At 40.0% G+C, this 23,411-nt stretch overlaps 1 pseudogene; it reads left to right on the top strand.

Annotated features, from left to right (window-relative positions):
- Positions 1-20,041: 20,041 nt before the first annotated feature.
- Positions 20,042-21,360, top strand: LOC122486030 (annotated as a pseudogene).
- Positions 21,361-23,411: the final 2,051 nt, after the last annotated feature.

Below are 23,411 nucleotides of genomic sequence, written 5' to 3'. Positions count from 1 at the left end.
GAATGAGAAACTTCCATCCTAAAACTAGCCCCACCAATCTTCCTGGATGTAACATTATAGGAAGGAAGGACACACACTTTTACCACAGGAGAGACAAAATAGTCTAACTGTTCTCTATCTTAATGGATAGACTTCCTGAGTCAAAAAACCAAATGTGAAGTCATTGTCACTCTTAAAAGGTTGCCAAAGACACAACAACCATGAGAATCTCTAGTAGTCTTTGGTTTTGTTTCCTTTGGGGAAAACATAGCAGGATACCTGTACACATTATCTCATTGTCCACATTCTGCCATATCACTCTCCGGTGCCTCCTCACCATGTTTATGGTTTTCACCCAAACCAGGTCTTACCTGGAATATGCATTTTCAGCAATTTAATATAACAATAAAAAATTTAAAATAAAATTTAAAATAAAAATTTTAAATGGAATCTTTTAAGAAATCAAGAGTTAGTCATAAAAGGAATGGTTACATTTATTATTACTTTCAGTGATAATTACTTGTCATTGAACTTACTAGTATACTTGGGCAAGTTCAGTTTTCCCTGCTAAGGAACTTTATTGCATTTAATTCCATCCTTCCTTTGTAGAGATACAATTCAATTTAGGATTGGTGGGGGGGGGGGGACCTTCAAATCTCATTGAGCAGATTAGTCATTCCCATTAGATTTTTTTTTTTTAGAATGGTTTTACAGTTACAGAGCAATTGCTCGGAAAGTAGAGTCCCCACCTACTCCCTCTCCCCACCACACTTTCCCCTATTATCAACATCTTGCATGAGTGTGGAATACTTTACATTATGGTTCACTGTTTCTCTTATACAGTTTTATGAGCTTTGACAAATGGACAATGTCTTGTATATGCTGTTACTGTATCATACAGAATAGTTTCTCTGTTCTAAATGCTGTTCACTGTTCTAAACATACCCTGTATAAAATCAGGGTATAAATTTTTAATAAATCAATACAATAAATATATTGAGAACTTACTCTCTAACAGTGTGCTACATGAGGTGTTTTGGGGAATTGCAAATAGATCGAACATACCACAAGAGAGTCTCATATTTCACACCGTTTGTTCAAGACTTCACAGTGGAAGGATGGCTGTATGATTTTCCTAGGGCTGCACAATACAGCACCACCAGATAGATGGCTTCAAACAACAGAAATTTATTGTGTCACAGTTCCGGAGGCTAGAACTTAAAATCAAGATGTTGGCTGGGCCATGTTCTCTTTGAAACCTCTAGGGTAAGATCCTTCCTTGCCTCTTCCAGCTTGTGGTACTCCCAAATGTCCCTTGGCTTATTGCCATATCACTCTCACCTCTGCCTCTTTGTTTACATGGCCTCTTCCCTCTGTGGCTCTTTACATGAAATTTGCCTCCCTGTGTCTCTCTCTTCCCTTCTGCTAAGTCACATTGCATTGAGGGACCCCCCCATAACAATAGTGATGCATCGGCACATACTGAAATGGCTTGCCAAGCTAGGTAATGGCAGAGTCAGCACGAGAGCTTGGATTTCCAATCTGCAAACCTAGGATTTTTTTCACTCCTTCTTTAAGGAGCTTGCATTCTGTTTGGACACATAAGAATCACACATACACAGAACTTAGAACCCAGTAGCAAGTAAGTCATGACTGAATGGTATGCCAAATATGCTAAGCCATGGGAATAAGCCAAGGTGGGGAAAAAAATGTTTTTTTAGTATAAAGCTCAGGGAAGATTTCATGGGGTAAAGTGTCTTGAAATGAGTCTGGGGTAAGGATCAGTACAATTCAGATATAGGTACAAGTGACTAAGAAGGGCAACAAGATGAAAGAATCACCAATGTGAGGAAAGGCACGGAAGGTGCTTTATTGATTGGAAAATGTAGGCTCAGCGTAGCATGGTCAGTCTTTGTCAGCTGGGCTGAATATTAGACAAGACTGTCACCAAACTACACTCTCCCTGAAATGTGCAACCACAATCCTAATTGCTGAAAATGGATATTCCATATTACAATACAGGTCTGATTAAAATCTTGGCCACAGTGGGAGGGCACCACAAAGTTATATAAAATAATTCTTCTCATAGAATTGGTCACTAGTCACTAGTATTCCACACAATGTATGGTACATTACATCATTTGGCCCTGATTCTTCACACCTTCCTATTTCCGTATTCTCTTCCATACACTGTTTAGTGCCTCCTATCCACTGTGGTTGAGTGACTCACCCTGAGACTTGACTTTGGGCTCCACGGACTTGCTTTGATCAACAGGATATTAGCAGAAGTGGCACAGGGAGAGGCTCAAGATAAGCTTGTGCTTGGGGCTTACTCTCTGGCGCCTCCAGGAACACCAGGAGAAGGGCATGCTGCACTGGCCTCGGGCAGATGAGAAACACATGGAACTGAGGTCCATCATCAGGTCCTAATGCCTATTTAGCCAATCTCCAGCCAGCACTCAATGCCTACATCAGCCCAGACCTTCATCAGAGGCCTTCAAGTAAGTCCAGCTTGGATGGGATGAACCCCAAGACACATGAAAAATTCACATCTATTTGGTATACCAGTGACAGTTCATGGTGGCTTGTTACAGAACAACAGTTCATTGATCTACTGTGCAAGACACTTCAAAAGATGCTATTCACCTACTCTTCCTAGTTTCATGTTTTAACCATCTGTAAGCATACAGTTCCATGGTGGTTTCACATGATTGTGCAACTATCACCTAGTCATCTAGTTTTATAATATGAAATAAAAATTACAAATGTGGATGCTGAATAAAGGTCAGTGACATTCTGTGTGCTCCCTGCGAATAAAGTAATGAGCTAGATGCCAGCAGGAATACAAAGAGTAGAAACCCTTGCCCTTTTTGTGAGGAAGCTCACCAATCAAGTTACTATGATACATCATACACATGAGGAAAAAACAGACAAGAAGTTGCTCAGTCTACCAGTGGAGATTTGCCTTTCTTGCTGCACCTTCTGTATGTGAGACACTGTTAAGCCATGAGATAGATATAGGAAACTCGCTGCATGGAGAGAACTCCAGTAGAAACTGGGGATCTGGGTGCGGGCTGTGTGTGCAGTCTTCAGTATTTCTATGAACAAGCCGAATGCTGATCCTAGATCAACAGAGACCTCAACCACCCCTCTGCCCGGCTTTCCCTGGAAACAGAGAAGCCCAGCACAGGCTTTCTCCCAGTGGGAGCTTGCCTGAGAACAAGGTCCATAAGTTAAGAAAATGGCCTTCCTACTTCTCAGGGAATGGGATTCCAGGCCGACTGACATTGCCAAAATGCAACCCCTCAGCCATTAGTACTGCCACCGAGCACCAATTGCCTCTTCCAAGAAAAAGGAACAAAAAACTCTGATTCTATTCAAACTTAATAAAAAGAGCCAGGAATTTAGGAAGACCTCTAAGAGATCCTGGAGAGTAAACTTCTTTCCTGCCCCACTAAAAGAGAAACCAAATGGGCAGTAAGGGCACAAGAAGCAAACCACAGTTTTTCCTTCCCAGTGTCCAGACACTGCTTAGCACCATTATGTTCTTTACCGAGGACAACAGGCAGGCTTCTGCCTTGAAATGCCTTGTCTCCAGAGCAACCTGCAGAGAACTGCCACATAGCATTTTCTCTTTTTCTTTGTCTCAAATTTAATAGCATGTATATCAAAGAAAGTAGATTGTAAGTGCTTATTTCTTTATTTTTATGTTATTATATTTTTGAGACACAGAGTGTGAGCAGGGAAGGTGCAGAGAGGGATAGGGACAGAGGATCCAAAGCAGGCTCTGCCCTGACAGCAGAGAGCCCAATGTAGGGCTCAAACTCACAAGGCGACCTGTGAGATCACGGCCTGACCTAAGTGGGACGCTCAACACACTAAGCCACCCAGGTGCACCATAAATGCATATTTCTTAGTTTAAGGCCAGACAGTATGAAGATTTGAGAAGGAATACTGTTCCAGAAAATCAGAAATATCAAGAATATCAGGTACACAAATAGAATTATAACCAGTGGTAAAATTGGGATATCAAGGTGAAGTTGTGGGGTTTTTGGTTTGTTTTTCTTTTGTTTTTTATTGAGGCATACTGGACACATAGCATTATATATTACTCTTTGGGTGTAGTATGTAATGATTTTTTTTTTTTACGTATTGTAAAATGATCACCGCAATAAGTCTAGTTAACATTCATCTTTACAAAGAAATTTTTGTCTTTTAGGACCTACTCTTTCAGCAACTCTCCAACATGCAATACAGCTTTATTAACCACAGTCCCCATGCAGTACATGACATCTCCAGGACTTCCTCATTTTACAACTGGAAGCCTCTGCCTTTTGGTCCTCTTCACCCATTTCATGCACCGCCCCCCCCACTCCCCACACCACTCCTCGAGCAACCAGTAATCTATTCTTTGCATCTACGAGTTTGTTTCATGAAATTCCACATATAAATGAGATCAGTACAGTATTTACGTTTCTCTGTCTGACTTCACCTATTTCATGAAAATGACTGCAAAGTTCATCCATGTTGTTGCAAATGGCTGGATTTCATTCTCAAGGTGAGATTTCTGAAAAGCCATCCCGAAGTGGAAGAGCAAATCCCCTGGAAGCCCGAGGAAGCTTCAGAGACAGTGGCAGGAAAGAGAACGAGTCCTCAGACAGCTCCTGTCTGTGGCATGGAACTTCCACGTCATTGGGTTTGTTAAAATGGAAGAGAGCGAGAGAAGAGAAAGAGAGGACAAAAAGAAAACAGGAAAAGAAAATTATGGCAAGGTACTAAAGAGAAGGTAGAAACCAAAAAAGTAAAGGTGAAATTTAAGGGTGATGTAAAAGACACTTGAATGGAGTAAAAAGTTAAATACAGACAATGGAAAACCCTGCGATATTAACTGTTACATTTCAAGAACTGAAACAGCATTTAGGCAGTTGTGAGTTTTTTCAATGGCATGAAAATAGGTTTTTTTCTTCATGTATGCTGGAAATAAGATTTTAAAGAGAAGAAAAGGGGAAAAGGAGAAGAAATCTAAAGAGTGGACAGATGAGGTTCACTATAGTAGAAATAGAAAATGAATTTTAAAATAGAACACATCAAGACCATAGAAAGTTCTACAACTATTGGGGAACCTGGGTGGCTCAGTCAGTTGAGCATCCAACTTTGGCTCATGTCATGATTTCACAGTTCGTGAGTATGAGCCCTGTGTCAGGCTCTCTGCTGTCAGCACAGAGCCTGCTTCAGATCCTCTGGGCCCCTTTCTCTCTCTGCCCTTCCCCTGTTTTCTCTCTCTCTTTCTCTCTCTCTCTCTCTCCCTCTCTGTCTCTCTTAAAATAAAGCTTAAAAAAAGTTCTATAACTGGGGCGCCTGGGTGGCGCAGTCGGTTAAGCGTCCGACTTCAGCCAGGTCACGATCTCGCGGTCTGTGAGTTCGAGCCCCGCGTCGGGCTCTGGGCTGATGGCTCGGAGCCTGGAGCCTGTTTCCGATTCTGTGTCTCTCTCTCTCTGCCCCTCCCCCATTCATGCTCTGTCTTTCTCTGTCCCCAAAATAAATAAACGTTGAAAAAAAAAAAGTTCTGTAACTATGCTAAGAAACAAAACAGGGGAGACCTATAAAAATCAAGCCAAAAAAATATAGTCAGTGTGGGGGTGGACGAGTGTCACATTTTGCTGCCTTAATGTCCTGTGGTAAACATATTCTGTGTGCGGAGATCTCTCTCTGAATCAAGTGTCCTCTCACATGACACTTAGGCAGCTAAGCTTGGGATTACTAAAAAATAGCTATTTGGTTCAGGAAAAATTAAAACAACTCCCAATCTTTCAGTAAAACAAAGCCTGCTCTTCTTCCTGATGGATTATATTCAAGAAACTTCTTCATCTCCATCTTCATACTTGAGGGAGGACATACCTAAATACACACACACACAATTCCTATCTTGAACCAATTTTTTCATGTATACAATACGGAAATTGTACTGGATACTGTTTTCCCTTTTCCAAAGTAAAAATAGACCTTTTCATTTTAAAAATAAATCCTGGCTATAGTAGAAATGAGGAATTCTAGGGTCTCCTGGGTGGGTCAGTCGTTAGGCATCCAGCTTTGACTCAGGTCATGATCTCACAGTTTGTGGGTTCAAGCCCCCTGTCCGGCTCTATGCTAACAGCTCACAGCCTGGAGCCTGTTTCGGATTCTGTGTCTCCCTCTCTCTCTCTGCCCCTCCACTGTTTGCGTTCTGTCTCTCTCTGTCTCCCTCAAAAATAAATAAACATTTAAAAAAAAAAAGAAATGAGGAATTCTAAAAATAAGTCAAGATAATATTCCCCACAATCAGAAATAATTACTAATATCTTCATAAATATTCTTTCAGATATGCTATGCATATATGTAAATATACATATATCTTTATTTTAAAAGTTGTATATATTGTTTGGTAACACTTCATTTACATCACTGAAATATCTCTGAAAAATATTATCTTCTAGTACCTTTTTTCTCCAACCATAGATCATATAACTACACTCTCATTAATGGACTTAAAAAATATTTTCCATTTTCTGCTTTCTGAATAATTCTGTGATGGTCATTCTCTAGGTGTCTCCAAACATTTATTCCATTATTGTTTGGAGAAGTTTCTGCAAGTACAATTTGTTCCAAAAAATATGTATATTCTAAACTTTAGTATGTATGAATTTGAGTCATTTGATCAAGTTCCAAAACCGTAAATTCTTTGTGAATTTGATTGGGATCTCATAGAATTTATAGACTAGGTTAAGGAGAATTCATTTACTTACTCGTTCAATAACTGTGTACCGAGTGCCTACTATGGGCCTGGCACTAAGACAGCAGTGGACAATCCAAAGAGCCAACAGTTATGGCACAATTGCATAAAAGAGTGCAAAACAGCAAGCACGCACACATACAATGCGAAGTCGGGATGTGGGGAGTGCTAGATAGTACATACTCTGAAGGAAAGCTAATGCCAAGTGCAGAGACAAAGGGCGATGAGGTCACGTTTTAGAAGACAATACGAAGGTTAGTAGGATAAAGATGGTCATCTGGAGGCAGCTGTGTGGTTTTCAAGGGGGAGAGATGCCAGGAATCAGAGGAGCCAGAGAGCATCTGCAGGGAGAGGAGAATGACGAGGGTAAAGAGGGGACACAATGAATTCCAAGGGCCTTTGGATGAATGCCAAGGAGTTAGAACTTCCTTTTGAGCGTCACCAGAATATGTTGAAGGACTCTGTAGAGGAGAGTGAAAAAAACTCTTTAAGAATATCCCATCTTTCCTTCCTGAAGTTATGCTCTCCACTTATCTGTCTCCTTTACTGTCTCTCAGTAGATTTTTTCCATTTCTTATAATCTTATTAAAGTATAATCTTATTAAATGCATTAATAAATGTTTGCTTTATTTGATCACTTTTCTATATAATAATTTATTTTCATTGTTTTCAGATTGAGTGTTTTAGCTAAAGAACCTTACAGTCCCTTTTAGTACTCAATTCTATGGTTCTATGAACTTAGTGCTCTGGAAATGATTTTCAAAAGTCTCTGGATTTTGACAAGTATTTAAATGTCTAGGGAGCTGTGGAGAATGGCCTAGGGTTACTTTTTGTTGCTTTTGTTTTTGTTTTTTTGTTTTTAAGTTTATTTATTCATTTTGACAGACAGAGAGACAGTGAGCAAGCAGGGGAGAGGGGTAGAGAGAGAGGGAGAGAAAGAATCCCAAGCGGGTTTCCATGCTATCAGCGCAGAGCCTGACACGGGGCTCCATCTCACAAATGGTGAGATCATGACCTGGGCTGAAATCAAGAGTTGGATGCTTAACTGACTGAGCCACTCAGGCACCCCCACCCCCACCCCCAGGGTTACTTTGACTTCTGGTCCTCCTGGACCTTGGAGAATAAATTGGGGTAGATTCTTATACATTCAAACCCTATGAGCTCTTTCTGCGACAAGCCTATTACATTGACTCCTGTGGAGTTGGGTTCCCAGGCCCTTAAACACTTTCCTAAATGAAATTTCTAAGCGGCATTTCCCAAAAAGTGCACCAGAAAGCTTGTAAAAACAGCTATCCAGATCCTGTTCCTAGAGATTTCAATCCTGAAAGCCTGGATCCTGATGTGCAACAAAATTTGGGAAAGACTATCTAAGACCAGTTGCATACCTACCACATCCTTCTAACAGAACCAGGACTTCCTGTCAATATTCTAACAGTACTCAGGGCAAGTCTTGGACAGGAAGGACCTTGAGTGGAGTTGTTCAACATAATGAACTAGGTTCAGGAACATTCAGGTTCCTGATTCAGAGAAAAGCATGTTCTCCCCCATATAGAAAAAAATTACATCTGAATTTTATCTGGGTCATCATCTATGAACATATCTGTGGTCTAACAATTATTTTGATTTCTTTATAATTTTCTAGGAAACCCTCTTGGTAAAATATAGAAAATTCTATACATTGATGCATGGCACACTGGAAGGATTATGCCATGAGGTGACATTCCTAAAGATAAGACCTTCCCAAGCCAAGACAAGTAACTTACTTTAGTGAAATGACAATGGGTTAGGGTATCAGAAGGCCCAGGTTCACATCTTGACTCATTTAAATTTGTAAAGCCTCAGTTTACTCAGCCGTTAAATGGAGAAATAACATGAATGTGTCTCATGGAGTTGCAGTGAAGACCAAATATGAAAATGCATTTTAAAGTATTGCATGAAGGACTAAACACATACAAATTATCCTTCCTTTTAGATTTCTAGAAGTATGTGTCGTTACTTCACTTCTCAGGATAGAATGCTCCCTCTGTCCATTCAGCCTCAGGATGGGGTCTACCAGACATCTGTGACTTGGATGAAGGATATTTCAAAGCTGACATTCCATTAGGTGATTTAAAACCATAAAGCAAACATCTGAGAATGCTGAAATGTATTTCTAATGTGGGATGGGATTTATTTCATTGACTGTTACTCATATGAGAATCACACACACACACACACACACACACACACACACACCTACACACAAACACAAAGATCAAGTCATAAAACCTTTGGGGAGTACCTGCTGCCTTTCTCATACTTAAAGCACAGGACTCCTAAGATATTTGCGATCTAGATGTAACTACCATTCTTGTAATGCTTGCAAAGGTCCACAGAAAAAGTACAAAGAAACAACGACCCAGGAGACCCAACTTAATTATTTTGATCCATACCTGTTCATACTATGTGTAACATACTATGTTAAGAACGACAGGGGAGCGGTGCCTCACTGGCTCACCCTATGGAGTATGTGACTCTTGATCTCAAGGTTGTAAGTCTGAGCCTCACATTGGGTGCAGAGATTACTTAAAAATTAAAATATTAAAAAAAAAGAACAATAAGGGATATAGAGAAGCATTAACTATCAAAGACAAACACCTGCAAACATTACGTAGTAATAAAAAAACATAAACAGTAGGACCAGAGGATATGACACTAGAAGCAACAAATCAGCATCCTATCTAGCTGCTATGGCTCTTTAATGCTTTATGTGCACAGTAGGGACATTTAAAAAAATTCATGCTCCCATCCAGAGAGGAGACGGCATAAGCCCCTCCTGCAAGAATGCCTTTGATTAAAGCTAACTCTTATTACATTAAACTTCAACATTTGAACATGGACTTTTAATGATTCCACTTCCAAGGCTTTCTCTGCCTTCTTGTCACCTGTGTGAACCCCTAATCCCACTTTGCAACCTCCTCTCGCCAGGACGAAAAATGCACTCTGTAAACTAGAAGTCCTGAGCATGATGAAAATTAGTGACGAAACACAGAGAAGAGAGAAATCAAGAGAATAATGTGACTCTGATGAATAAGGAGAATTGACCAAATAATCAGAAACTTGAAAAGAAGGTTTTCCTTTAAAGTTGATTCTTTTGTGTTTGGCTAAACTATATATATTAATGGTATTTCCTCAACTCAGAGTGCAACTATCAAAAAATAATGTTTAGCAGTAAAAAGTTAATTGGTGCAGAGTTCAAACCTCAGCTCAGTAAGTGTTGGCTTTGGGCAAGCCACTTAATTAGGTTAATTAGAGTCTGGTTTCCCCTTGATGGAAGCTACCACTTTTTAATTGAGAGAAAGCAAAGTAAACTTTGTCGGACAATTTGAACTGATCTGGGAGGCACACTGTAATCAGTCAAATAAGAGTCTAAGGTTAAGCAAAGAAGTGCAAGTAAGTCAACCTCAAAAGGGTTTAATTTTGTTTAAGTTTATTTTTTTTTATTTGAGAGAGAGAGGGAGAGAGTGCACACAAGTGGGGAAGGGGCCGCAGGAGAGAGAGAGAGAATCCCAAGCAGGTTCTGCACTGTCATCATGTAGCCTGACACAGGGCTCAAGCTCAGGAACCACATAGATCATGACCTGAGCAGAAATCAAGAGTCAGAGGCTTAACCGACTGAGCCACCCAGGTGCCCAATCAAAAGTGTTTAAATTCTAATGAATTTTTCCCCGTGGTCTTTCCTACATGTATTCATCTCAGTCAAAAGTTCACTGTATAAAAACTGCAAGTACAAGGGGCTATTAAAAATGCAGCTTGCATTCTTATTAAGTTCCCATTGCCCTTTCTTGCTATTGCTAAGGCTCCTTTTCTGCAAATGTTAATTCAGGGTTTCTGGTAACCTTGTCTCTGACAACTCCGAAGCATCTATACACAGACAGCAGGTGGTTGAGGCTGTGGAAGTTTGGAAGATTCACAAGGAACTCTCCTATTGCTCAGACCATGCTCTGAGTAGCAAAAAGAAAATCCTACGACTCATCACTTGACTGGCAAAAAGTCATTCTTCTTACACACAAAGAACTTGCTAAGCTTCTTCAAAAGCTACATAGCTCATAAAATCGTGATAAGCTGGATGGATGAAGAGGGATCATTTTGTGTAGATTTTTGTCACCCGCTGACCTGAAGAGACAGACTCTGCAGGGTTTTTTTAAAAATAAGTTTGTGTGTTTGTTTGTTTGTTTTTTTGTTTAGAGACAGAGACAGAGTGCGTGAGCAGGGGAGGGACAGAGAGAGAAGGAGAGAGAGGATCCCAAGCAGGCTCATGCTGCCCACACAGAGCCCGATGTGGAGCTCAAACTCATGAACCATAAGATCATGACTTGAGCTGAAACCAAGAGTTGGATGCTCAACTGACCGAGCCACCCAGGTGCCCCAGATGCCCCAGATGTTCCTTCTCCTGTTTGTTGAATTATCCAGTGTAATTTAAATGAATTTCAGTTTCCATATGCCAACTGATTTCTTGTTTATTTGTGTGTGTGATAATGGCTTAGTAAAGAGAGACAGAATATGTTGACTTTGAAAAATGAATGGGTTTCCTTAAAGGAATAGCTTGAAATCTTCCAATCCTATGATTTTTTCCCCCTGGCACCACAAAAGAGAAATGTACGTGTATTTATGTTTTCAATTTTCCTTGGCTTCTGATTCCAGATGTAAATATTTATTTTCAAATATGAATATTTCATTGATATGCATCATCTAATTTTATAATTTTACATTCACAGATATCTGATAGTTATAAATGAAAATATCTATATATTTACATATCAACCTAAAGTTACATTTGTAACTTCCAAATTTGAAAACACTGACCAAATGGGAAAATTTATTTTCATGTCTTATTTTATATAAAGTTGTATTCCATCCTTTATTGTAGATGTAGTGGAAGCAAAAAAGAGAAACACATAAATTACAAACTTGTAGAGAAGTAGAAAATGCTCATCGAAAAAGTATTGACCTTTGCTCAGTATCTCAAGGATTTAAGAAAATTATAACCGTGAATTACTGCTAATCAAACATCCTCAAAGTCCTACGGAGTTGATAGGAGTATTTGTCTATACCACACAAATCTGAAAAAAACCTCAATAAGGTCTAAACTCTAGCTAGAGTGTAGGTTGAAAGTATTTTTTTTAACATTTTATTTATTTTTGAGACAGGGAGAGACAGAGCATGAACAGGGGAGGGTCAGAGAGAGGGAGACACAGAATCTGAAACAGGCTCCAGGCTCCGAGGTGTCAGCACAGAGCCCGATGCAGGGCTCGAACCCACGGACCGCGAGATCATGACCTAAGCCGAAGTTGGCCGCCTAACCGACTGAGCCACCCAGGCGCCCCGAAAGTATTTTAAATTCAGCTTCTAACTGTTCTGTACTCCACCAAATACAGGAAAGATTATGTACTGTTCCCCATCTCATTTGAACTAACCCAGATATATACCCCAAATGGGAACAGTTACAAGAGTTAGAATACTGTTACTCTTGTGTTCCCTGGGTGGCTCAGTCGGTTAAGTATCTGACTCTTGATTTTGACTCAGATCATGATACCAGAGTCCTGGGATGGAGCCCCACATTGGGCTCCACTCTGAGCATGGAGCTTGATTAGGGTTCTCTCTCTCCCTCCCCCCCCCCAGACATACTCTCTCTTTCTCTTTCTAAAAGAAAAAAAAAGAGTTAACACTGTCACTGTGGAAAGTACTTGCTCATCTTCACAGCCTTTCTCATGATGGTCATTCATAAAGACAGTGTCTACATGCATTAAATGAGATACGTTGGGGCTCCTGAGGGGCTCAAGTCAGTTGGGCATCCGACTCTTGACTTCAGCTCAGGTCATGATCTCATAGTTACTGAGTTGGAGCCCCACAATTGGCTTTGTACTGATGGCACAGAGCCTGCTTGGGATTCTGTCTCCTTTGCTTTCTGTCCTTCCCCTGTTTGCTCGCTCTCTCTCTCTCTCTCTCTCTCTCAAAATAAATACAAATAAACTTTAAAAATAAAATGGTAGCACAAAAACAAACACTAAGATCAATGGAACAGAATACAGAACCCAGAAATAGACCCACAAACATATGGCCAACTAATCTTTGACAAATCAGGAAAGAATATCCAATGGAATAAACACAGTCTCTTCAGCAAATGGTGCTGGGAAAACTGGACAGTGACATGCAGAAAAATTAACCTCTTTTTTATACCGTACACAAAAATAAACTCACAATCGAGGAAAGACCTAAACATAAGACAGGAAGCCATCAAAATCCTAGAGAAGAAAGCAGCAACTTCTGATTCAACATGTCTCTAGAGGCAAGGGAAACAAAAGCAAAAATGAACTATTGGGACCTCATCACAATAAAAAGCTTCTGCACAGCGAAGGAAAATATCTGCAAAACTAAAAGGCAACTGACGGAATGGGAGATAATATTTGCAAATGACATATCAGATAAAAAGTTAATATCCAAATCTATAAAGAACTTATCAAACTCAACACCCAAAAAACAAATAATCCAGTGACGAAATGGACAAAAGACCTGAATAGACCCTGTTCCCAAGAAGATATTTAGATGACCAACTGATACATGAAAAAATGCTCAACATCACTCATCACCAGGGAAATACAAATCAAAACCACAATGAGATAACACCTCACATACCTGTCAGAATGGCTAAAATAAATAACTCAGGCAATGACAGATGTAGTTGAGGATGTGGAAAGATGAACCCTTTTGCATATATACATATGTATGTATATACATATATATGTATGTATATACATATATGTGTGTGTGTGTGTGTGTATCTCAAGATGTTACATTGAGTGAGGCAACTCAAGTCTACAAGTATTTATTGAATATCTGCTACCAGCAGTTATCTTTGTTAAGTATTGGAATTTTCAAACAAGGCATTTCACTGCAGTTGCGGGGCTCCCAAATGACCTGGGAAAGCAGAAATATACATAACTGTAATAAAATGAGAAGGCTAACGGAAACTGCATACATTTACTCTGCAGGGGATAAGTGAGGTAACATCACAGGCTGGACCAGATCTTGAATGAACAAAGCACTTTCCCAGAAAGAGGCCTGGGGAAGGACTTTCTGGACAGAGAAGAGCAAGTGAGCTGCAGGGAACATGTGACAGTGCGTAGCATGGCCAGAGCAGAGCATGAGTGGGTCACATTTCCCATAGCACAAGTGAGGCTTGAGCAACAGAATGACAGGAAGTGAAATTTGAAGTAATGCCAGACCAAAAATAGAAACTGTATCCTACAGACAAAGGGGAGTGACTGAAAGCATTTAAGTAAAGTTGAGACACAACTGGAATGTTTTAGTTCATCACTCTGGAAGAAGTATGGAACGAGTATGGAAAGAGTTTTTTTAATGTTTATCTTTATTTTTGAAACAGAGCATGAGCGGGGGAGAGGCAGAGAGAGAGGGAGACACAGAATCCGAAGCAGACTCCAGGCTCTGAGCTGTCAGCACAGAGCCCGACGCAGGGCTCAAACTCGTCAACTGTGAGATCATGACCTGAGCTGAAGTCGGATGCTCAACCGACTGAGCCACCTGGATGCCCCTGGAAAGATTTTTTTTTATATATATTCATATGGCTTTAGGTGAAGAAATGGTAGATAGGTGATGATGATATCAAATAGGGAAAGGTTATGTTGTTCAGTTCAGGACAAAATGAAAAATAGCCATATTACAAACTAAGAGTATTTGAAGAAGCTTGTCTAATTTACCCAATTATGGATTTAATTTTTACAATGGGGGGAACAGGAGAAATACTCAGTCAATGTTTCATATGCAAATCTGGTGAAGTTAAGAGTGGGTATCATTCTGGGGCACCTCGGTGGCTCAGTCGATTGAGTGTCCGACTCTTGATCTCAGCTCAGGTCTTGATCTTGGGTTATGAGTTCAAGCAACGCATTGGGCTCCATGTTGGGCATGAAGCCTACTTTAAAAAATATATAGGTATAACTCTAATTTTTCCTTGTGTGTTGTATGTATTTGATCATACATTGAAATACTAATGTTTTCTGAGTGACATGATGACATATGTCATAAGTACATATGCACATTGATAGTTAAAGCATAAATATTTGATTTCCAAGAAATATTTGTTTTACATCATGAGAATGCATTTCATGTACAGTTGTCCAATCTTAAAGTGGCTTTTAAAAGAAAGCAGTTTCCACCTCACCTTCACTTACAGCAGCACTGAGATGAAAACATGTAAGAAGTCAGGTAGTATGATCTCAGTTCCATGAGAGGCTCTTGACAGAACTCAACAACATAAAAAGTCATGCTGGGGATGTTAAAAGTGGATTGTAGGGATCCTATCTTCAAGGAGGTAACAGTGGGGAGCCAGAGAGCATTTGACGATTCTTAGGTGCCTACAAATAACATCCATAGCACAAGGTCTTATGGGAACCAAGGGGGACACCCAATTCAACTTGGGGTATACAGGATGCTCCTTAGTATGATAACTGAACAAGGTTTCAGAAGAGGAAGAGTGGAGTTGAGGGAGCTGGTGGTAGCCACTGGGCACAGGAATGGTGATGAACTCACAAAGGAGTGAGTATAAATTAAGAGTCTGTCACAAAAAATCAGGTGAAAGATTACTGCCAGTAAAAGGTGATTAATTTGAACTGTGCCAGCTGTATCAGGGATAAAGTTGAAGGAAGAAATGGAAGAAATGCTTAGAAGACAAAAATCCACAAGATGTAGAGATGAGTGAGCAGTGTACGATGGAAGGAGGGGAACTGTGCTATTTCTTTTTAAATTTTTTTTGAGGGGAGGTACGAGCAGAGAGATAGGGAGAGAGACAATCCCAAGCAACTCCACACTGTCAGTGCAGAGCCTGACCGCAGGGCTTGAGTTCACGAACCATGAGATCATGACCTGAGCCAGAAACCAGAGTCGGACACTTTACCAATGGAGCCACTCAGGTGCCCCAGAACTGTGCTATTTTGAAGCTACAGCAGTCTACACGATTTTGCAGTCTATAGTAATGTGTAAAGGAAAGACACACACTACAAACATCAGAAAAACTCTTTAAAAACTCTCTTCAGGGGCACCTGGGTGGCTCACTTAGCTGAGCGTCCAACTTCAGCTCAGGTCATGATCTCAAGGTTTGTGGGTTTGAGCCCCGTGGTGGGGCTCTGTGTTGACAGCTTGGAGGCTGGAGTCTGCTTTGAATTCGGTAGCTCTTTCTCTCTGCCCTTCCCCTGCTCACTCTCTTTCTCTGTCTCTCAAAAATAATAAAGGTTAAAAAAAATTTTTTAATCTCTTCAGAAAAGCATTATGCTTTCCAGAAGGAAACCAATGATGGACTGACTTTAGATATTGCCCAAGAATGAAAAATCACATCGTGTAATTGAAGGTCTGAAATAGAACTAAAGATAAATTCTTCCCAATCAAGTAGCTTTAAGCCATGTATCAGATTAGTCTTGAGAGGACAAGTCTTCTGATTCAATTATTTTTAAAGCTTCTTCTATACTACAGTAACTACTGAATTGACAGCAACGTGGGCAACATGTTAAATGTGCATACATTAAAATACAATCACATAAATTAGCCTGGAAGATTGGCACTCATATATTGAGACAAATTAATACATTGTAGACAATGTCGCTTAAGAGTTAGCGATTTCCTTTAATAATTCTCCTGAGCTAAAGGGGGCTATTTCATTCATGTGACCCTAACAACAGCCGATATTCATAACTGCTGTTATGGACTAAATTGAGTTTTAGACCAAGCATGAGTGGTGCCCCCAGGCATCATTAGTGGCTAATGTGGTGGATAAAATAAGCAAATTATGAAATCACCAGGACCTTATAACTACATGCAGGAAGTACTACTTTATCAGCAGAACGCTGTCTTTGCAAATAAACAAGGGAAGGATTGGAGTCAAACTAAGATAACGCTTTTAAATAACGCTGTAACCCCAATATATCATGCAATAAACACCAATAACATCTGCTAAGAAACAGCAAGTTACGATGTAAAATTGGTTTAAGGAAATATATAATCAAATTTCGGTCAGACATTTGGAGCAAAGTCGAGGAAGCTTACCATCTAAGTATTCCTCAGGACTGAAGTCCTAGAGCCTCTAAAATATGTGGGGTATAATTAACAATCTGATGGACACTTCTGGTCAAGATTCATACGATTACTCATCCCTTATATTTTCTATATATGCTCGATGGTTTAAAAAAGGTATCTTGATAGCAGAAATACAATTCATCTAATAGGGTAATACATTTAAGGTTTATTCATTTATACAGACAACAAATATTTACTTGATTTACTTAAAACATGTATTAAGATTTTAGTTGAGAGGCACGTGAGTGGCTCAGTCTGTTAAGTGTCCAGCTTTGGCTCAGGTCGTGAGTTCAAGCCTCATGTCAGGTTCTGTCCTGACAGCTCAGAGCCTGGAGCCTGTTTCAGATTCTGTGTCTCCCTCCCTCTCTGCCCCTCCCCCGCTCATGCACATGCTCTCTCCCACTCTCTGTCTCGCTCTTGCTCTCTCTCTCTCTCTCTCTCAAAAATTAATGAACATTAAAAATAAAAAATTTAAAATAAAAATGATTTTAGCTGAGGCAAGACACTTTGCTAAGTCCTAGAAACCAGTGACAGTCTTTTCATCTTTTCAGTACTGTTTTCATCAAGGAGCTTAGAGTTTGGTGGAAAAGGCAGACTTATACAGACACAAGTTCATGATAATACATTAAGTGCAGAGCTGAAGGTCTGCTTAGGGTTCTGTGGGACAGCAGAAGAGAGAGACCCTTGGCCAAGGTGGGTCTCCAAAAAATCTTCCTAGAGAAAATAAAGCCTCAGCTGAATGTTGAACTAGGTATAGTAGTTACTCGTCTTTGTCAGTAGGCTATTTCCACAGTAATGCTGAAAAAAAAGGTATCCCAAATCATAGTACATAAAACAATAGCTTGTGATCTTATTAAAATTTTTTAGCCCCTTCCTTTCACTGCTTTGAGACTTAGGTTTTCTGACTTTTTCCTTGCCTACGGGCCTTCCAGGGCCCTAGTCTACCAACTTGAATCGCAATGAGAAAGGGGATGATGAACTGAATCATGAGCCTTCAATTCAGACCCTGATTCCATCAAATCTCACCTCTGCCCCTCACTAACCTTTGAGAAAGTCACATACTTTTGTCTCTGAGCCCAAGGTTCTTCCTTGATTAAGTGGGTTCAAAAATACTACTGTGTGGGGGTGGTGTGAGGTTCAAATGAGATCATGAATGTAGCAGTGCTTTACAAACTACAAAACATCACACAAATATCAGTCTTTACAGTTTTTAAAAATTTCTTACTTCCCAGATTAATGATATTATTACATAATTTCATAAGAGTATATTATATAATATCTGTGCTGGCCTATCACAAATTTCTTAGACTTTTCTTGGAATAAACTTATGAGATCATGATCCTCTTTTCAGAGATACAAAACTGGAGATAAGAAGCAGATGAGTGATCTCTCAGCCAAAGATTTGGACCAGAATGGGATTGGATTTTAACACACTTCTACACCTAATTACCCTTTCATACAACTAAGTCCTTCAGTTAGTAATCTGTTATGAAATGCACTCATCTTCTATAAGACTCCTTCATTTAATTATCTAAATGACCTTGTGAGAAACACAGTTTTCTTATACTCTCCATTTCACGGAGAAAGCAAGCCTGGCTAAGCACAATGCTAAGTTTACCTTTCAGGGGCAAACAACCAAAAGTACCAGAGGTGAGCCTTGAACCTGAGCCTTTTTTTCTCATCTCCTGACATCCCACAGCTAATTGAAGATACAACCAGAGCCAGAATTCAGACTTCTCACATCCTCATTCACTAACTTCTCTATGGAATCATGATGGCTATCAACGATGATGGGTTGAACTTGTACGTCCTAATCTCTACCAATTGACTTGAGGTCTTTTTCACAACTCACATTGCATTCTTGAAGGAAAATGAGAAGTTAGGAATGTTTAATGTAAAATATGTGATATCTTAGATACTGGTTTATTCATCTCTAGTGTGCTGAGGGAAAAGAGAAGACTTTCAACTCATTAGACGCTTAATGGAAGTAATTCACTCCAGCGTTAATATACCAGTCCAGCAAAAAAATCTCATCACAATTATTACATAAAATAAAGAATTTTGGATTCAAAATCAAAAGGTATCAAAAACAATCATTAGGCTTATTACTGGTAAATTGTTTCAAGGCAAAACGTTAGAAACAAAACAATAATTTTGCCAATAATGCATGTGATGATTAATTTCATGTATCAACTTGGGTGGGTCACAGTGCCCAGATATTGGATCAAACATTATTCTAGATATTTCTGTGAGAATGTTTTTGGATCAAATTTACTTTTAGATTGGCAGATTTTGAGTAAAGCAGATTGCCCTTCATAAAGGCAGACTTTCTGCACTCAAGAGGGAATTCTTCCAGCAGACTTTCTTTGGTAGTTCTACTTTTCCAAGTTTTTAAGAAAACCCCATAATCTTTCTCATAGTGGCTGCATCAATTTACAACAGTGCACAGGGTTCCCTTTTCTCCACATCCACGCCAACACTTATTTCTGGTCTTTTTGGTAATAGCCACGTAACAAGTATGAGGTGGTAGCTCATTGCAGTTTTCGTGTGCATTCCCCTGATTATTAGTGATGTTGAGCAGCTTTTCATGTACCTGTTGGTCATTTGTATGTCTTCTTTGGAAAAAACATATGTTCACTTCCTCTGCCCATTTTTTACTTGTGTTGTTTGGGGTTTCCCCTCCCCCTCCCCCTCCTCCCCATCCTTCTCCTCCTCCTTCTTCTGAGTTGAATGAGTTCTTGATATATTTTGGATGGTAACACCTTATCAGATATATGATTTTCAAATATTTTATCCCACTCTGTAGATTGCGTTTGTTGATGTTGCTGATGGTTTCCTTTGCGTGCAGAAGCTTTCTAGTCTAAGTTTTCTGGTTTTACATCCTATGATTTTGATTTACATTTTCTTTTCTGGTTTTACATCCTATTTCAAGTATTTAATCCATTTTTACTTTATTTTTTGTGGGTAGTGAAGATAGTGGTCAGTTTCATTCTTTCACATGTGGCTGTCCAGTGTTCCCAATACAATTTTTTGGAGAAATTATTCTTTCCTCTATTGTACATTCTTTGCTCCTTTGTCATAAATTAATTGGCCAGAGGAAGAGGGGATAGAAAGAGTGAGAAAAGGGCTGAGAGAGCCCTGAGAGGCTGGGGGAAAGGAGGAGGTAGCAAGTAGTTAGCCTCTGCTGGACACTGCGCCCACACCCACCTGAGCCACACTCCAACCTCCCCACACCCTTCACCCTTCACTGACTCCCATGCATGCAACCTGGAAGCCAAGGGCAGGCTGAGGACTCCTCTGGGCCAGAGCCCTCACCGACAGCTGACCTGGGGTGGGGTGAGGGGCCCAGCAGCCAGCTGTCTGGTTCTTTCTTCTCCTGGGAGCTCCACACAAGCATGAGAAGGTAGGGGCAGGGAGAGGGCAGGAGGTGGTGGGGAAGGGGATCAGGATCTCCTTGACAACAAGGCGTTCACCAAGGAGATGGACTAATGGGTCGAGCAGCTGAATGAGTGGAAACAGCTTAACCAGAACCAAGTGCAGACGCTGTGCCAAAAGGCTAAGGAAATTTTAGCAAAAGAATCAAATGTGCAAGAAGTTCGCTGTCCGGTTTCTGTGTAGAAATGTGCATTGTCAGTTCCTTGATCTTATGGAATTGGTGGAAAATCACCAGATACAAATGATCTATTCAAGGAGGACTATGTAGACAGAGGCTCCTACTCAGTGGAGAGTGTGACTCTTCTTGTGGCATTAAAGATGCATTACCCAACTGGGTGTTGTATGGAAACCAATTTGACAATAAATTTCATATATTGAAAAAAAAACAGATGCACTACCCAGAACACATTATAATATTGCAAGGAAAACAAGAAAGCTGACAAATTACCCAATTATAAGGCTTTTATGACGAATGTCTATGAAAGTATGCAAATACCAATGTTTGGACATATTTTACAGATCTAGTTGATTACCTTCCACTTAAAGCTTTAGTAGATGGACATATATTTTGCCTCTACAGCATGGCATCTCTCCACCCATAGATAACACTGGATCATATAAGAGCCTAGGATCGTTTACAAGAAGTTCCACGTGAGGACCCAAAGTGTGATCTGTTTTGGCCAGATTCAGATGATCCTAGTGGGTGGGGCATTTCATCACGGGGTACTAGCTACACATTTGGACATTCTGAAACATGTAATCATGCCAGTGGTCTTACCCTGGTTTCTCCAGCTCACCAACTTATAATGGGAGGATACAATTGGTGTCATGATCAAAATGTGCTTACCATTTTCAGTGCACCCAACTACTGTAAGACTTGTGGGAACGAGGCCGCTATCATGGGATTAGATGACACTTCAAAATGTTCCTTCTTTACCTAAAATGATAATAATAATAATTAAAAAATAAAATACTCCTTCCTTCAGTTTGACCCACTACCTCATGGTGGAGAGCCTCATGTTACCCTTCATACCTTGGACTACTTCCTGCAGTAATTCCTCCCAGGAAAAACCTGCCTTTGCATGTGGAAGTATATCTGGCTTTTTAAAGTATACATATTTAAAAAAACAAAACAAAACAAAAATCAACAGTAATCCAACTTTCTGTAACAAATTGGGATCTGTCTTGGCATTAATCCATATAGACCAAAACATACCATACCGATGATGAGCATTTAGCACAATTTGAGACTGAAAATCCATACAACACTCTGTTCTAGATCAGTCCATCTTAACGGGTTGCCTGTTGTATTTGTAACAGAGCCATTTCCCTCTGGACTGTTCAAGCATAAAAGGTAACTAACTCCTTCTTCTCCTTTTGCACTTATTTGGAAATTTTTAGTTCTAGTTTCACTGGCATGATTGATAGAATTGGAGTTTTACCTTTAAGAATAATTCACAAGCTAACTTCCACTTAATCCATTATGCTTTATTTTATTGAAATGCACCGTTAAATTAACTGAAGAAAAGATTCTTGGGAGTACATTTTTATAACAATAAAAAGGTTTCCCTTCATTTAAACTACTGTTTGATATTGTTCTGCATATTCTGTATGTGTGTCATGACAGTGTTTGCATCATGTTTGGTGTACTAAGCAAAAAAACTTTCCATTGTAAACAAACAACTAATTAATTAATCCACTGACCATATGCATGGGTTTATTTCTGACTCTCTGTTCCCTTGATCTATATGTTAGTTTTTATGCCAATACTGTACTGTTTTGATTACTATAGCTTTGCAATTTAGTTTGAACCATGCAGAGCGTGACCTTCTTCAAGGGACTCATGGCTGCCTAAGTACCTTAATGTTTATGTTTTCTTAAAGACTACAAGTAACAGCAGCTATCCCCCCAAGGTCCTGAAAGACTTGCTTTAAAGTTCCTTAAAAACTTAACTTTGTCTCTATCCCTCTCCCTTCAAAAATTTAAAGGTATATAATCAGTTGGGCTCTGCACTGGCAGCACAGACCACTTGCAGTTCTCTCTCTCCCTCCATTCCTCCCCTTCACACACACACTGTCTCAAAATAAATACATCCACTTAAAAAAAAAAAAAGCATACGATCAGTCACTCCTCATAATCCCAATGCACCTCTTTCTGCCCATGGGTCCTGTCCTCTTGCTATAATAAAATCATCTTTTTGCACCAAAACTGTCTTAACAATTCTTTCCTAGCCATTCACTCTCGAACCCAAAACTTTCAAATGACATCATGTAATCACATCCTATTGGTGTCCTTACATCAGGCTTCAAGTCTTTTCATCTGGACTCCAAACCTCGGTGCAAACTTGGTTTTTTCTTCTTCTCTCCCTTTATTTTCATTTCAGGAGCTTTCTAGGGAATACAATCTTACTGGAACACTTTCATGTCAATTGCTCCGGCTGCAACCCTGTAGCCCATGGCTACTTTATATGGAGGAGAAAGCCGGCCTTTCAGTTGGAAATCAGTACCCTGGCCCAGAAGGGGTATAAGACCCAAAATAAGACCCAGAAACTTGATGTGCTCTCTTTATCCCTATTCTTATACAGGGCTGTCTTTTGGGTACGGGACAACCGCCTCAGTCACCAGCACAGCTGCCAATCTTTTTTTTTTTTTTAATTTTTTTTTCAATGTTTATTTATTTTTGGGACAGAGAGAGACAGAGCATGAACGGGGGAGGGGCAGAGAGAGAGGGAGACACAGAATCGGAAACAGGCTCCAGGCTCTGAGCCATCAGCCCAGAGCCTGACGCGGGGCTCGAACTCGCAGACCGCGAGATCGTGACCTGGCTGAAGTCAGACGCTTAACCGACTGCGCCACCCAGGCGCCCCAACCAATCTTAAGACTCCAGTGTGAGGTTCCCATCTCATTCGTCTAATGTGATCCCCTCCACATCTCTGGTCTAGCTGCTTCTGGATAAGAGACCTCCACTGGAAGCTGGCTGAAACCAGTACCCAACTGAATTAAAACTCAACCTGGACCTTTTTCTAGGGAAGTCAGCTGTAAAGACTACATGCGTTGAAATGTCACTTAGACCATGATGGATTTCTATCTTTACTATTTTTCATCAG

Source organism: Prionailurus bengalensis, chromosome E1 (genome assembly GCF_016509475.1).
Source record: "Prionailurus bengalensis isolate Pbe53 chromosome E1, Fcat_Pben_1.1_paternal_pri, whole genome shotgun sequence".
Classification (NCBI taxonomy): Eukaryota; Metazoa; Chordata; class Mammalia; order Carnivora; family Felidae; genus Prionailurus; species Prionailurus bengalensis.
The sequence above is the reverse complement of the archived record's forward strand: the minus strand, read 5'-3'. Positions and strand labels throughout refer to the sequence as shown.